The sequence below is a fragment of the Myotis davidii genome, unplaced genomic scaffold, assembly GCF_000327345.1.
Source record: "Myotis davidii unplaced genomic scaffold, ASM32734v1 scaffold130, whole genome shotgun sequence".
In the NCBI taxonomy this organism is placed as follows: domain Eukaryota; kingdom Metazoa; phylum Chordata; class Mammalia; order Chiroptera; family Vespertilionidae; genus Myotis; species Myotis davidii.
In genome coordinates, this window is record NW_006285040.1 from 6,935,252 (window position 1) to 6,947,534 (window position 12,283).

A 12,283-nucleotide genomic window follows, 5' to 3' on the forward strand; every position below is an offset into this window, starting at 1 on the left:
ACCTAACTTCCAGTGTTTGAGACACTTTATGGTCATATAATGTTGTTCTTCTGAACATTTATGAACCTAACACATTACATTTCTTTAACTTCAATAACTGTCTTCATAAGGAGACAGCGAGTTGCTACCAACTATGCTCCGCCACACCTGAAGCAATCTATATGTTCTTCTGGAGACTGGATTCACCTACAAATTCCTGATATCTTTCACATACCATGGGTACCACGAGCTGGCATGACTCCCCACACAGGACAGAAAGTCTGTTGCCCCTGACAGGACATTAGCTTTATGTAAGGGAGAATAACATAGTGACCAAGAGCACAGGGTTCATATCTGACCCTTGCCATTCATTAGGCAAATGGCCTTAGGATAACTACCTTACCTTTCTCTACTTTAGTTTCCTAATATGCAGGATAGGGGATCATGGTAATACCTACTTAGAGCAGTGCCTGGACTATTCCATAGGTGCTGTCTACAACAGAGCATTTGGAATCAGCTATTTATATCATTTATGATGATTATAATTTTGTTAATTGGCCTCCATTTTCATCTGAATATTTTTTTAAATATATATATATATTTATTGATTTTTTACAGAGAGGAAGGGAGAGAGATAGAGAGTTAGAAACATCTATGAGAGAGAAACATCGATTAGCTGCCTACTGCACATCTCCAACCGGGGATGTGCCCGCAACCCAGGTACATGCCCTTCACCGGAATCAAACCTGGGACCTTTCAGTCCGCAGGCCGACGCTCTATCCACTGAGCCAAACCGGTTTCGGCACATCTGAATATTTTGATATATGAACAATAGGTAAAAGTTGAGTTTTGTTTGCTTGTTTTAATTATGGTCTCCTAATTGAATATTTTGTATACATTGGTACAACATGTTTTACTAAAACATGCCCTAAATCTTCTTAAAAGTATATTTATTTTTTTTAAACCAATGCGCGTAAACTTTAAACAGTAGGGCAGATAGCACAAAAGAGTACAACACAGGACGTAAGTAACAGAAACAAATACCATGGACAATTCAGTGTTGTCCCTACTGATTCTTAACAGTTGCCTGTTCCTCTGGCCCCTTCTTTTCTAGGAATTCTTACACAGTAGTCATACTGGGCTTAGATGAGCAAGGTGGCACAATCCAGGGAGGCTTGTTAGCAGTCACATTCCTAGATCTGCATCCCCAAAGACTCTGGTTTTACTAAACCAGTAGTTTTAGAATAGGGTTTGACATCTTTACTTTAAAAATGCCTCTCATGATGCAAATGAATGGGAGATTTGCAGACCTTTGTGCTCCACACCCTCACTCCTGTTCTCACTCAAGTGTTCCTCCCTAACGCCCACTGCCATTGTCTGTGTGCCATGCAGTGCCAAAAGCTGTGCCAGCCTCTGCAGTACTGTCTCAAATAATTATAACAGCCCTGCAAAGAAAATATTCTTAATCACATTTTAGTAAGTTGTGCAAACTCTTCTCTTTCCTTGACAAGCGCATGTAACTAATAGTTGGCATTAGTTGATTTGTTTAAGCATGTAAAAAAATCTCCGTGAAGGGATGGGCCAAGTGTTGTACCTCTTTGAGTCAGGGAAGGATTACAAGGAACAGAAACCCATTCAAGATATCAAGGTTTACTGAAATGATATGGGAGAATTTCATGGAATCCAAATGTAGAAAATGCAGTTTGGCCTTAAGGAAACTCATTTAAACACAGCCTTGGGTGTTTGTGATATTTGTAACAACAAAAGAAAAACATAACTTTTATATATATACTAGAGGCCTAGTACATGAAAATCATGCACTGGGCGGGGGGAGGGGGGGGTTCCTCAGCCCAGCCTGTGCCCTCTCGCAGTCCGGGAGCCCTAAGGGATGTCCGACTGAAGGCTTAGGCAGTCAGACATCCTTAGTGCTGCCGCGGAGGCAGAAGAGGTTCCTGCCACTGCCACTGTGCTCACCAGGGCTTCTGGCTGAGCGGTGCTCCCCCTGCGGGAGCGCACTGACCACCAGGGGGCAGCTCCTGTTTTTAGCATCTGCCCCCTGGTGGTCAGTGCGCATCATAGCGGCAGCTCATTCTGACTTTCAGTTGATTTGCATATTAGCCTTTTATAATATAGGATTCTGACATATGTATAAATGGCCTCACCCAGAAAGTTGCTCAGATTAGGTGCAGAAACTGCCCAGGAATGCAGGAATTCCCGTTGTCTCCACATAGCCAAAGCTGAAAATTTTCAGGTCCTCCTTCCTTAGAACTGAGTCTAGGACATCCTGTCCCAACACCCCCACCCTTTCCCTGGCTCCAGGCCCATTGCTGGATAAAACAAAGGGAGAAAGTGTGGCAAGGGAAAAGGGGCCCTCTATTTCCCAAAGGCTCTTTCATCCTAAACGAGAGAAAAATCAACTCAAATTGACTTGAAAAACAACAACATTTATTTGGTTATATAAATAAAAGGTTCAGAATTAAATTCAGCTTTGGAATTGGCTGGGGCCACTTTATAACCTTCCCCAGTTTCAGCAGGTTTCCTACAGCAGGTATTTCATCCATATTTGCTGAGTTGAATTAAAGCTATGAATTTTTCTGAGTCAAATGCTCTGTTAAATTTGTCATAGTCCCTGGTTTTGATTACAGGGATTTTATTTTAAATTTATTTTTCTTAATGGTAATATTTATTGATATTTTAAATATTTTATTAATAATTGGTTTTCTTTTTGATCAGAATTTGGGGACAATTTTTTTATTTTTTATTTTTTAAGTAGTTGGGGATATTTGTGCATGTGTGTTTTGTTTCTAGATTTATTACCTCTTGGTCAGAAATTATGGATATATTATTTCTGTGTTTTGAATTTTTTTCCTGCTTTTCCTCTTGGAAGCTCTTTAGGTTTGTTAATATATTTAGTCTGATTAGAGTCAGAACTTGCCAGAGAAGCTAAATGAGTTTTGTCTCTTTAGGGTGATTTTTCCATACAGTTGGTCAAATACATTACAAATCTCTTTTGTAGTTAAACTCTGGATGAAAAGTTTATTTCTCCATATTAACATTATTTGGAGGGGGGACCTGTCTGTTGTCCTCTATGCTATAGTTACATTGTGAGTATAATAATAATGGTGCATTCTTATAGAGTTGTTATCAGGGTTAAATGAATCAATATGTGTAAAATGCTTAGCACTGTGCTTGGTCCATAGTAAGTCCTCATCAAAAGCTCTAGAGGACATATATTTTTTCTGAACCTGCAGTTTTGCTTTTAGTAGCATTCCAGTTTGATGGACATAGGGTAGTTTTTAATTACCCTAACTTGTAACCACCAAAAACATGACAACCGATGAAGAACAAAAGGCAAAGAAATAGAAACCACCCTACTGGCCATAAGTGTGATGTAATGACCTTATGCAGCAACCCCTTACACAAAAAGAAAAGCCATTAATTTTGTCTTAAAAATGTTCTACTGGGTTCTGTGAGAGAATATGCAAAACTGCTGAGCAACTTACCCACATCTGAATGCTAATAATTAGATACAAATTTTCTACTTTTCTGAAAAGGGTATGAGAACCTGTTCCTCTCCTCCTCTGGGTAAACCTCTGGGTAGGGATTAGGCCTTTTATTTCTGTTCCCCACTGCTGTGCACATATACTTGACAGAGAACTATGAAACCCATTGATTTTTGTGGGAGTTAAGAGTTTCCAGCAGACTTGAACCAAATTCCAGTCCAGCTACTCAGAAACTAATCTGTCTTAAAGTAATTTGCTAATTATTTATTGGCCAATTATTGTGGTCCTTGTTTGCATATAAATGGTAATACTTTGAGATAGTTGTGAGAAAGTGTTTTGTATAAACTTTTACACACTTTATATTTCATTGAATCCACTTAGCCCCAAGGTAGATGTGTTTTATTTGTCAGATGATAATGGAAAAGTAATCACTATACAAATTATCATTCCTTTTATTTATTTTTTAAAATATATTTTTATTGATTTTTAGAGAGGAAGAGAGAGGGATAGAGAGATAGAAACATCAATGATGAGAGAACCATTGATTGGCTGCCTCCTGCACGCCCCCTACTGGGGATTGAGCCCGAAACCCAGGCATGTGCCCTTGGTCAGAATCGAACCTGGAACCCTTCAATCCACAGGCCAACACTCTATCCATTGAGCCAAACCGGCTAGGGCTATCATTCCTTTTGTAGATAAACATTGGGGTAAGATTTTTTTAAAAAGCGAATAATAGCAATTGGTGTGTGGTGATTCTTTCAGTGATGCTAATTTTAAAATTTATAAAGTATTATTTATTCTCATTGCAAGTCTATCAATAGTGACTAATGGAGTAGCAGTGCATTCCTTCTTATTCCTGGTTTGTAAACTATATATATTAGTAAATATAATTTGCCAACACCTGATTCTTAGAATTCAGATTTGCCAAATATCCTATCAGATGGGTGACTCCACAGCCACTAGATCAAGAGTTATCTTCACTCCTGATTGGAGTGAACCTTTCAGAACCAGAAAGACTGCAGAAGCCCCTGTATCTGTCAGGTGACCCGGGCAGAAGGAACCCCCTTGAAAAAAAGTTTCTCCATGTGTGTCTTGCTTCTTTCATAGGATCTGCTGCCCACCTCCACAACTTTTAAGTGGAAATCAAGTCCCTACTTCATACCTCCTGGCACATCTTGCAGTTTTATTGATCCTATCCACCCAGTAACCAGCTGCAGCACAGAGATCCTTATTTAGGAGTTTCTGACGAGAACTGCTTTGGTTCTGCAAGAAAAATCCAGAATTCTTGGGGTCATAACTCAGCTCTGCCATCAAATCTGCAACTCAGGGAATATGTCCTTTTGGGGGGCTTTACATTATCTGTCTGTAATTGATATATATTTGGGCCACTCTGATCATTTCAAATTTCTTTCTGGATCAGATTCTACATATTAAAAGTAAACTTGCTTAAAAATAAATAAATAAAATGACTTGAAATTAAAAAAAAATGTTACCTTCAAAGAGATGAAAACCAGAACACTTTATGAGGCTGCTAACGCCACCTGCCACACCTCTTCTCTAATGTCAAGGTTGTTTGGCCTCTAAATTCCCTTATCTGAGAACACAGATTCGCCCTGTGGCAATGACTTTGCTTATATGCGTCCTCAACTCTAAGTCAGGAGAAGTGGGGGCAGAGGGGCGCGTCACCCTCAGCCCAGGCGCCTTCTCCGCTTGGATTTCGGTCCTGGGGGGTAGTGCAGCTGCGTGGCACGACAACTGAATAGTCGAGGAGATTAAGCCAGCCCAACCCCTTTCTGTCACCATGCCCTCCCTCTGTGCGTGTGTGTGTCTCCCAGCGGGAATCGGCCCTGGGACACCCGGCCCGAGACAAACCCAGAGGAAACTTCGTAACCAAGGAACCCCGGCTGGTTCCCGCCACCTCCCACCCACGCGGAATCATTCCATCTCCCGGGGACCAATCAGCACTCCGCACGCCGCCACGCCAGCCAATCCAAGCAAACACACGTTGCTCGGGCCAACTTCAGCGACTAGCCCTCGGGGCACCGGGTTCGAGACGCGGGCGTGGCTAGACGTTCGGCCCGCCTTCCCCTGTGCAGCTTGGTGCCTTCTCATTGGCTGAGATCTGCAGTGGCTTGACGCCCATTGGCTGCCGTCGCCCGCTGCCCCGATGGGCGGGGAAGCTTGGGGACCTGAACGCGTCGGTGTTTCGGAGAGCGGTGAGTCGGTTCCTGGCCTGGCGCTTCCCAGCGGCGTGCCCCTCGCTCCTCGCTTCTGCTCAGGTAGCCTTGGTGGGTGCGCGGGGGCGCGGGGCCCTGAGGCGGCTCCGAGGGAGGCAGGGAGGGCGACCGGTGGGCGTCCTGGGCGCCCAGCCCGGTGCCTTTTCCCGGAGCTTTTTGCGTGGAGTGGGGTGGGGGAGGCGGCCGTGGAGGTCGGAGATGGTGCACCCTGGCCTCCCCGAGGGTGTAGATCTCACAGGTGAGAAGGAACACTGAGTCCCAGGGATGGGCGCGGGCGATCCAGAAGTAACCCGGGGCTTGCCCCCTGTCTCTCCACACTGCTCGCCGGCTTCAGGATTTGGGCACCGATGAGGCCTCCGTTTCCTCATTTGTTCAGTGGGGAAGGGGCGGTAGTAACCTCGCTTCTCGGGCCGCGGTGAAGATTGCCAAGGTCACGTTCTGTGCGGGGCACCGTGCTGCCTAGTTTTGGGTAGAAGCACAGACAACCCAGGACCCATCCTCTCACAATAAGCGTTGACTAAGATGATGGGGATAAAAGACCGCTTTTTCCAGTGCTTCCTGGAGGTGCCTTCCAAGTTCGGTGCTAAGCGGATAAGCTCATGTAGCTCCTCAATAAATTCGCCTTATTACTGTTACCCTTAATTTACCATTAGGAAGGATCACCTGAGCCCTAGCTGGTTTGGGGTAGTGGCTGCTAGACAGAGTGTCGGCCTTAAGGGTCTGACTGAAGGGTCCCTGGTTCTACTCTGGTCAAGGGCACATGCCCGGGTTGGTGGCTCCATCCCCAGTGCGGGGCGTACAGGAGGCAGCCGATCCAGGATTCTCTCTCATCATTGAGGTTTCTGTCTCTCTCGTCCTCTCTGAAATCAATAAAAAGATATTTAAAGAAAAAGGATTACCTGAGCTATTTTGGGAAGGGTCTGATTGAAGGGTCCCTGGTTCTACTCTGTTCAAGGGCACATGCCCGGGTTGGTGGCTCCATCCCCAGTGCGGGGCGTACAGGAGGCAGCCGATCCAGGATTCTCTCTCATCATTGAGGTTTCTGTCTCTCTCTTCCTCTCTGAAATCAATAAAAAGATATTTAAAGAAAAAGGATTACCTGAGCTATTTTGGGTTCAGAAACCAGAACAAAATATGACAAATTCAATATATTTGTCATATTTTGTTATATTTGTCATATATACATATATTTAAAAATGATTCTTTATTGTTGAAAGTATTACACATGTCCTTTTCCCCCCATTGACTCCCTCCAACCTGCCCCCGCCCCAGGCCCTCACCACCCCAGTGTCTGTGGCTATGGGCCGTGCATATATGCAAACAGAGTTCTTGGTTGATTACATCCTCTCCTTCCCTCAGATTCTGCTCTCTGTTCCATCTTCCATGTCTCTGGATCCACTAAGTTCATCAGTTTGTTACTTAGGTTCCACATATGAGTGAGATCATGTGATACTTGTCTCTCTCTGACTTATTTCCCTTAGCATGATACTCTCCATGTCCCTCCATGCTGTCTCAACGGATAAGAGATTCTTTTTTACTACTGCGTAGTCATATTTCTAATGTAAAGTCTCTTCTAGTCAGTGATCAGCTTTCAGCGTTTTACAGAATAGATCTTTAGCCTCTGAAGGCAGAAGCCCTGGGTTGGAATTCTGGCTCCATCGCTTACTAGCTCTCTGGTCTTAGGCAAGTGACCTGATTTCCCTATTGCTCTCTGTTCCCTTTCTGTAAATTAGGAATAATTATAGGGTTGGCTCCTAAGGTTCTTTATGAAGAGTAAATGAAAAAATACGATTTAAAGTGGCCCGAAAGATCACATAGTAAATGATTTTAAAATGTTAGCTTTATTATTTTAAATAAAGGATTAGAGCATTAGGAGCTTGAACATTATTAACTTGGACATAAACTTAAAGTTGTGATATTAGAATTATTGCCTTAAGCGTTGTAAAAAGTCTCAACATTGTTGTAAAGCTTGTGCTAAAATCAGTCAAAGTGAGTCACACTGCAGAATAGGCTTCCTGTTGCAAATGCTACAGCCAACTCTCAAAAATGAGAAACTCCATAGTTGACTGAGTTAGAAAAGCTAAATTGCCAATTCAAGATTGATTGGAAATCATGCATGTGCTGAAATTTTTATGTTAGGTAAATACAATTTAATTTACAAGGTGTTGGTTTGCACCACATCTTAGGGGGAAATCTATGGTATGTTAAATTGAAGCTATTCACATACATGAAACTCATATCTATTGGTTAATGGAAGGTTGATTTCTATATGAGCTTCTTTAAAAAATGAATTGTGACTTAATTTTACTATATAAATAGAAAAAGATTTTTATGGCATTCACTTTTTATTAGGGTTTTATTATGTTCTATAAAATACAATCTGTGGCCCTAGCTGGTTTGGCTCACTGGATAGAGCGTTGGCCTGGGGACTGGGGGGTCCCGGGTTCGATTCCGGTCGGGGGCGTGTGCCTTGGTTGCGGGCACATCCCCAGTGGGGAGTATGCAGGAGGCGGCTGATCAGTGCTTCTCTCTCATCGATGTTTCTAGCTCTCTGTCCCTCTCCCTTCCTCTCTGTAGAAAATCAGTGAAGTATGTTTAAAAAAAACAAAAACAAAAAAATACACCTGTGGCCATTTCTCAGGACATACATTTGACAAAAATTGGGGTTGCATTTTATCAATGACTGTGGTGCTTATAGGAAAATTTTAACTGGGGAAAGCTGCCCACTCTATGATGACACCCACTATCTACCCCAGTGATCACTTCAAAAATATGGACATAGAAAACATGAACAAAAAGGTTAAAGTAAGTAAAACATGAAAATAGACATTGCCCAGCACTGTGTAATAAAACTGTCAAGAGCATATAATCTTATATATGGAGCTCTTAGATTCTGATAAAGTTAACTGGTACCTGTTCTCTCTGAAATGTAAGTGGTAGAGTTGGAGAGTTTCTTGATAAAAGGTCAAGAACGGGAATAAAAGAATTAATAAGAAGGAGTTCAAAATGGTATTTAAAACATTCCCTGACATTCTCCACAGGTGGAGATTGCAGGAGGGCATTTGGTATGCTTTCCATTAAATTAGCATGAATACCCTGTTATATTAGGACTGTGGTTGGCAAACGGCTTGCCACATGCGGCTCTTTGGCCCCTTGAGTGTGGCTTCCTAAGCCTTAGGAGTACCCTAATTAAGTTAATAACAATGTACCTACCTATATAGTTTAAGTTGAAAAAGTTTGGCTCTCAAAGGAAATTTCAGTCATTGTACTGTTGACATTGGGCTCTGTTGACTAATGAGTTTGCCGACCACTGTATTAAGAGAATGCCAAGACTTTGGTAACCCCAATACTGCCCCTTTTTGGTCTTGGAATATATTTGTAGAGATCCTCTGTCATGCCTGCCCACCCACTGATGGTTCCAGCAGTTCTCAACCTGTGGGTCGTGACCCCTTTGGTGGTCAAATGACCCTTTCACAGGGGTCGCCTAAGATCATCCTGCATATCAGATATTTACATTACGATTAATAACAGTAGCAACATTACAGTTATGAAGTAGCAACGAAAATAATTTTATGGTTGGGTCACAACATGAGGAACTGTATTTAAAGGGCCAGAAGGTTGAGAACCCCGGGTTTAGACAGTAACCGTTATTTTCTTTTGGACTTAATCTTGATGAACAAAAATTCATGCAAGAATTAACTGCCTGGTTAAATAGTTCCCTGGCTAAAAGAGAGCTTTCCAACTTTATGTAGTTTGTTCTCTTCCCTTCCTACCTCCTACTCCACTACCCTTAAAGTAACTCATTAATGATCTTTAATGTTTTAGTTTTTGTTATCATTGCAGTTAAAAAAAAAAGTTTTTTTGATGGGTGGAATAAATCAATTTTGAAAGCAAAAACTAGATTCTATCCATCTCTGTCATTCTAAGACCTGGTATACACTAGATGCTTGGTAAATAAAATAGTAGGCCTCTTTGAGAAATTGTTGTTTCATTACATTAATGTACGTTTTAGTCATTTAGAAGCTCAAGGATGATTAGTATAAATGGACCTGCCTTAGATATCTTGAGGTTTTCCCTAAGTCAGGCTAGTAGCTCACCATTTTTTTTTCTGTTTTATTCACTGTGTCCCTACAGCATGCTAGACTTCACATTTCCTGCCCGAAAGATTTATAGTTAAATGGGAGAAGATGATAAGCGAATAAATTACATTACAGAGTTGCTGTGAGAAAAGTTGGGAGGGAAACTACCTTAATTTTTAGGAGAATCCAGGAAAGAAGAGTAGAAATTATGTAGTCAAGCTTGGCCAGTGCATGAAGGAGCCCATAAGCCCAAATTAAGGAGTTTGGACTTCATACTGATCAGCAGTAGGAGTGAATGATTACTAAAGATTCTCATCTTTATAGGTAGTTTTTATTGCTTACATTTTGTGTGCTGGATTTGCACAGAGGTAACGTTGTTTACAATAATAGCTTTTCATTCATCTTTGATTTCTATCAAATATTTTAAAAATTATCTGCCAACCACAGGAACCTGCCAGGTGATTTTGGGTGTAAATAACATTGTGATAATGATCTTTGTAATAGATAAGTGAAATTTCTTTTGCAAGTCTTCTCTAAGAACTTAGGCTTGTTTATAACATAAATGATCTTGAATAAGATCATTGTACTAGCTATCAAGTTGGCAGTCTCTTGAGTGGAAATGGGATATATTCCTGGCAGACTTTTTGAATGAGCTCATTCACTTTTAGTCTGCGGGTAGGACCTGTACTTGTTATATATTTGGCACCACTAACATAGATCCTAAATTTTCTATTTTTGAATTTTCTCTATATACTTTCCCATGTTTCTGTGATATGCCACCCCAAAATATACCACTTGGTATAAGGATTATTTTGAGCTGAAGGCAATTAATCAGCAGCAAATGAAAAAAGAGCTCTTTTTCCTCCCACCAGCTGCCTAAAAGTAGGACATACATTTCCCTTTGTGAGGGTTTTCTCTGTCCCCTCTCCTACACCAGGAGGAGGACAGCTCATCACTGGAGACAGAAAGTTGGCATCGAGATGGTCTGCACAAACTTTCCTAAAATAACCCTATCTTCTATTGTTTTTTTCCATGTAATTACTTCCCATAATTTATCAACCCTAGAAGCCCAATCCCTTTTCCTCATCTTGTCACTTCTCCAAAATTTAACACCCTTTATTAAAATGCTTTATAAGCCCTGGTCTAACTACTACTTTGGGTCTCCACTTTTTTTTTTTCTTGCTGTATTGATTAAACTTTGGAGTAAATAAAATATTTTAGTGATTGCCTCATGTGATTGGTTTTTCTAAAGTGTTAGGATACTTTTAAAAAACTTATTATTAAATTTTTATTTTTAGTTAGAAATTATTTCAAACGTATAGAAAAGTTGCCGGAATAGTGCGAAGAAGTCTTGCTTATCTTTCTACCAGATTTACTGTTAACCTTTTGCAGTATTGCTTTCTCTGATCTATAGTTTTTTATTTCAAATCTTGCAACTTGTCCCAATAATGTCCTTCATAACAATTTCATTCTGGTCCAAGATCCCAAACAGGACCATGCATTGCATAGTTTCATGTCTCTCTCTCTTTTTTTTATTGTTCACAGTATTACAGATGTTCCTTCATTACCCACCTCCACCTAGCCCTTACCCCCCCTCCCCAGTCTTCACTACACTTATTTTTTATGAAGGCCTCTGAGCCTAAAATTAAAATGTTAACATCAAATAACATTTGTGTACCTTTTCTCCTGTTAACCTGTCTTTTGTCAGTTTAATTCGCACATTCCAAGACAGAACCTTAAGAGGGTAGAGAAAAAGTTTTTTTCCGCCTCAACTGCTCTATATCATTTTAGTGTTTATCGTTTTTAATGGCTTGTATGCTTTGTGTTGCACTCTTTAAATATTGACTGCAACATTGATTTAACTCTCACCTTTAGTTTTTCCATCAATGGTTTTTAGTCCTGGCGGGTTAACAGAATGATCAGTGAGGCTTTTTAAAGGACCTGGATTTCTGGAGCCTATCCCAGAACAGACCCACTGAATCACACTGCCTAGCAGTGGGCCCTGAAAGCTAACATTTAAAAACAGTGTCAAAACTTGAGGGAGGCAGAAGTTAAAGTGGTAAAAGCAAATCTTATTTAAGAACTATTGCAATGGGAAAAAAGAAACCTCAGTAAAGAACTGCACTTCCTTCTGAATGCAACAAGGATAAATGGGAGTTTATAGTCAAGGAACAGGGAAGATATCACCAGAGGGAAAATTACTAAGAGGAAACGTTAGGGGTAAGGGGGATCTGGCTAAATCAACTTGATAGGATTCTTGCTGAAGGCAGGCCAGAGTGGTTGAATGAGGGTGGAATGAGGAATTTTTGAGGGTGGGGAATTTTCACTAAACTGATTTAGCAGGGTATTTGCTCAAACAACCAAGGGGGCTAAGGACAAGCTCAAGAGCTAGGCCTTGTCAAACATCGGACTCGGAGGGACTAAGGAGAGAGTCTTTGTCAATAGCAGCAACTACTACAAAATACAACAAAGGTGATTTTTTTTT

At 41.2% G+C, this 12,283-nt stretch overlaps 1 protein-coding gene across 1 annotated transcript in view; it reads left to right on the plus strand.

Annotated features, from left to right (window-relative positions):
* Positions 1-5,650: 5,650 nt before the first annotated feature.
* Positions 5,651-12,283, plus strand: part of STARD4 (StAR related lipid transfer domain containing 4) — a 19,977-nt gene continuing 13,344 nt past the window's right edge. The window contains exon 1 of the mRNA XM_006755295.2: positions 5,651-5,761. The gene's annotated coding sequence lies outside the window, so the exon portion shown is untranslated. The remainder of the gene's footprint in view (positions 5,762-12,283) is intronic.